This window comes from Penaeus monodon, chromosome 41 (genome assembly GCF_015228065.2).
Source record: "Penaeus monodon isolate SGIC_2016 chromosome 41, NSTDA_Pmon_1, whole genome shotgun sequence".
NCBI classification, from domain to species: Eukaryota; Metazoa; Arthropoda; class Malacostraca; order Decapoda; family Penaeidae; genus Penaeus; species Penaeus monodon.
The window spans coordinates 16,239,047-16,244,615 of record NC_051426.1 but is presented as its reverse complement, the minus strand read 5'-3'; positions in this window follow the sequence as shown (position 1 = coordinate 16,244,615).

The following is a 5,569-nucleotide window of genomic DNA, read 5'->3' as shown; positions in this document are numbered from 1 at the left end:
TATGTATTTATGTATGCACACACACACACACACACACATACACACACACACACACACACACACACACACACACACACACACAAGCACACACAAACACACAAACACAAACACAAGCACACACAAACACACAAACACAAACACACAAACACAAACACACAAACACAAACACACAAACAACACACACACACATACACACACACACACACACACACGCACACACGCACTCACTCACTCACTCACTCACTCACTCACTCACTCACTCACTCACTCACTCACTCACTCACTCACTCACACACACACACACACACACACACACACACACACACACACACACACACACACACACACATATTTGTAAACTTCCATCATTCATCTTATTAAAGGAGCTGTAATTATTTATTAGTGCTGGGAAGTTGGCAATTTTAGTGCAGGTGTGTGCAGTTGTTTCTGTTGCATGGGATAATACTTCTTTCAATTGAATGAATCTAAATATCAGTTGATCTGCTTTAGGCTAGTAGTTAGAGGTGGACTGTAACCAGCTGCTGGAAGCCTCACTTGGTTAGAGGTGGTTACTGAAGTTCTCTTACGGTATTGAGCTCCAGTCTTGGAAGCAGAAGTTTTATGCAAGTATATGGATATTTCAGGGTAATTTGTCTTGTTAAGGGGTATGGCAGTCAATTGGCTTCATCCCTTTGTTTACTGGCAAATTTCCATTTGGAAAGCAAAGGAGGGAATGCTTTTTTTGTCCTAAGTTTGTTCTTTGAATTTTTCTCTATATTGCATGGGCAAAAGTGATGAAATGGTCTTTGATGATATTAAATTAAGCCATCTTTACTTTTTATAAATGTTGTTATTATTTATCTTCATTTAATTTGGATAAAAATACTTGAGAAACAAAGAAAGAAGGAAAAACATAACAAAAAGAGATCATTCTGTTGGTTTATTTTTTATTATTGAGAATTCCTTAAATAGATAAAAAATATGACAGCAAGAGTTTTGCCATGAAGACAACAAAATTATGAATTGCTGTTATTAACCCATTGCCGACGGGTGGCATGTACGTACATGCCATGACATGTCGGGACCATCTGCCGGGGGCACGTACGCACATGCCATAGAGTATGCATGGACATGCCATGAGTTTTTTTTTGTTACAATCACGGCAAAAGATTATTTTTTTGCCAGTGAAAGTGTGATTAAGTCGGTTTTAACACTTTCTCATTTTTACCATGCAACAAACAAACAAAATGCAACAAACCGACAATTTCAACTCCATGATGCCACACACTGCTTATTTTATTCGGACTACAGACCGAATAATGATCAACTATGGAGTCTATAATAACAACAAAAATACCCTTCAGTCTGGATTTATCAGGAAGTTTGGCAAGTAGAGACTGTAAAAAATAATGAAAATTGAAAATACAACATATCTTGGTAGTATTGTGAAGAAACGGCATGGGATGCTGGTATTTGGCATGAGTGGTCGCGCATGCTCGGGCGACGATATAAGCCCCCGGCAGCGAGGCCCCGGCCTCTATGAATGCTACCCGTCAATTATGGGTTAAGGATAAGTTTATCCTTAGTAACAACAATGATTGCTTATAGGTATATTATCAAATTAGTGTGTGTAGAAAGATGCGGAAAAGAAATATTAAAACTTGCGGTGCCAAATGTTTGTAATCTTGGTAAGTGGGCAGTGTAAAATGGGCTGAATCAAAATTAGATTAGGTTATATCACTAAAGTAGGATCTTTGTAAATTTTATGTTTGATATTGACAGAGCTATTTTCTTTTATTACGGATGATTGTATGTCCTTCAGCATTTCAGTGCTTATCTCATAGAAAATGCACTTTATATATACTTGCTCAAGAGTTGCCCCCTTCTCATAATTCTATTTGGTTTTATGCACTGAGGAAAGATCCTGACACTGTAGTTTTCTTGCAGATGGGGAGGTCTTATAAGAAGGAACATATTCATGTCAAAGAAAGAAAAAGTTGACATGTGTTATGCAAGTCATCCTGTTGATAATGTTATTGATTAAATGTTATTTTACTTTAATGGAAGAGGTTTGATATCATAATATTTAATTCCAGTTCAAGTTTTTCTTTTCTTTTCTTTTCTTTTCTTTTTTTTTTCTTTTTGCTGAATACTGTATATGCAATCATAAGGTGTTATATCATTTTGTTATATTGTGTTGGTGTTAGTGATTTTTGAGTAGTCATGTGATTAGAAATTATGTCAAAGAAATTATATATTGTGGAAACTTTTCCTCAGGAGTTTAAAATGTGTTATCGTGTTGTCTGATAGGGACCATCTCTCTTGCCCAGGTATTTTTCTGCTTGAAAGCCATTGGAAAGATTAATCTAAGTAGAGGATTTCATCATTACATTTAATGCCCACATTCCATGGTAGGAGGTCTGTTTCTTCTTTTTTGCTTTTAGTTAACATGACAAACGACCTGACTTTCTCACTGTGATCTTATGAGAGGGAGTAAAGATTTTGGACACCATGTGCTCTGTCTGATCTTACAACATACCCTTCCTGTCTCTTCCTTTCCTTGTTGATGTTTTGCGTATTTCTTAGCATTCGAGTGAGGAGGACACAGTGAAAGACATTGCCATATTTTGGGTTTCCCACTGGCAACATTTCAGAATGCCTGGTTCTTTGATGTTCACTTCCCTTGTCACATAGTTAAAATGTTTGAAAATGTTCAGCAGGATTGTTTCACTTCAGCCTTTGCTAAGTACAACTTTTATGGATTATTGTAGAGGGGAGGAGAAAGGCCAGAGATTCAATCTAAAAAAATATATATTATGTTTACTGTGACATAATATGATTTGTTAGGAATCCTTGGTATTTTCCTATTTTCTTGTGTAAATATACTACTAAGAGTTAAGAGATTCCTATTTATTATCAAACTTCTTAAATTGCTTTAGTACATATTGAGCAGTTGAAACCAGATGTATTTCTTGCCATAGTAACAGTATACTCATTACAACTGAACAAATCTTAACAGACCATATAAACCATGTGATCAAGAAGCATATTTTTAGGACAGTTTTAGAGTAAGTTCCAAGCAGGCTTTTGGTCTTTAAAATGACCTATACATTTTAAAGAATTCATGATGCTAAAAGTTGTGAGGTGTTATATATAATGCCAGAGGTTTTGTATTCTAGGGACTGTTTTAAGATGTTTTAGTCACATTTCTAAAGTTTTTAACATTTTTTTTCTTAACAGCTGTTAAAGAGATCTTTCATGTTATTTGAGATTTGTTGCTCCTGTAAAAACTGGGATGTACCAAATGCAATGTCATACATCATATTTCTTGAGTTTATTCCCTGACACACACACACACACACACACACACACACACACACACACACACACACACACACACACACAAACACACACACACACACACACACACACACACACACACACACACACACACACACACACACACACACACACACACACACACACACACACACACACACACTTTTTTTCTTCTTCTTCTTCTTTTTTTTCTTCAATGATAACTTCAAAAAAAAAATATGTAAGCATGACAAGCAGGAACCAAGAATACAAATTCATTCAGAGCATTATATTGAATATATAGACAAACCATACTAGCAGAGAACTAATGCATTGCCACCAAAATCATGTACATGCCAGACATAACAAACATTCATTTTAACACACTTGTACACTCAAATAAAACCTGTGATGGAGGGATCTGTGCAGTGACATTCCTTTCTATGTATGATTGTGATATTCCTGGATGTGTGGGGACAAGATGAATCCTGGAAAAAGTGTGTATATTAAAAAATGTATTTATGCTGTATACTCACTCCTAGTTTCTCTCCCCATAGTGTAATCTTTGTATATCTGTATGCTTGTGTACAAATGTATCTCTAAAGGTTGCCTAGATTAATTGCTTGAAATGATAGGAAGAGAAAAGAGATGAATATAGCATTATTTCATAAACTGTATTTTTTAGATTTCTTTTACATTAGAACAGATCTGCTCTATAACGTAGTGTTGTCACCAGTCATGGAGGCACTTATACTGTTATTATTCCTAATTAACAAGATTTTGTGGATGTGAATGATGAGAGTTTTAGGAAATTAATTCAAATGTGAATATAAATAAAAGATGTTATTACTCAGAAGACATGATGTGTGAAAACTAATTGGGCCTCCATCCTTTACTGTAGAGAGAGGCTTGCTGGTTTTAACAATAAAGCTAGTCACTGGCAGTGACTCTTTTATTACACAATCCTTTCTCGCCTCAACGTGATGAAGCTTCAGATTTTTTTTTTTTTTTTTTTCCCTAAATGATACAAATTACATTATGACATATGAGGTGGGTGCATATACACAAGTAACAAATATACAGATACAAATATATATTATAAGGATAGGAGAGAACAGAGAAGTATATGAAAAATGGTGGTGTGGAGATACACCCTACTTGACTACATTTTCAGATGATGATTCATAAAAATGAGGTCCACTGAATATGAAATGGGCAATTGCAGTGAAGCTGAATTTTGTCAGTAAAATTGTAAGAACAGCTTAGTTTACTAAGATCATCTTCATGGCTGACAATATGATTGGCTTTTGTCAAATCATACAAAGACTATATACAGACTTGTTCAATGCATTTCTTGAGTTGCCTTACAGAGAATATTAGGCAGGTGCTTCCTCCAGATCTAAATCCACAGTGATCTGGAACAGCTATTGAAACCACGTTGCCAAGAATCCTGTCAAAAAGAACTTGAGCTAAGACCGTGTGGACAGTTTCCAGTCAGGTGATGCCACGATAGTTATCACACACAAATTTGGGGCCTTTATTCTAATACCCCCTAATCCCATGCCTGCTGTTGTCGTGGAGCGCACAAGCATAATATTGGGTTTCTCCCTTGCCTGAGGCCTCGGCCCTTGGCTCTTCAAATTTTACAAATTCTTTTCTTCTCCCCCTTTCCCTTTCCTTCTCTTCTCCAACCCTTTCTGCTGCCCATTTCCTAAGATGTAAAATATATGTTGCAAGGATAAAAGGTTGGCTTTGGGTCATTTCTAAACGGCCTCATGGAGCCATGGGGACTCTAAGAGGTGAATGTTTCTCTTCCCCCCAAACCCCAGGCTTACTATGGCTAATAATCTTGTATCTTCATTAGGGGCATAGAGGCTTGACCTTTTATCAACTATCCCTACTTATCAGGTTCCCTGACCCCTGGCTCTCCCTTGATCACGACTCCGAACACAGCTACTACTACCATTTCCTCACTGCCAGCTGTCAGCTCAGACCATTCCAAGTTACCCATCCAGGTTATTACTCAACCATCAGAAAACATTCCTTCTTCTCTCCTAACATCCTCCACTCCATCTCCTCACCCTCCAGTCTTCATTTTCTACCCCCTCCTTCTTTATTTCTACCCTCCATCTTTATAATCCGCCTCCCCGCGAAATACTGTCGTTCCACAGTCCTGTATGTCAAGGCACCCAGCCTGGTCATGATCGTTCAAACAGCGCTGCGCAATCGCATGTGTGCCAGTTGTGGTAGC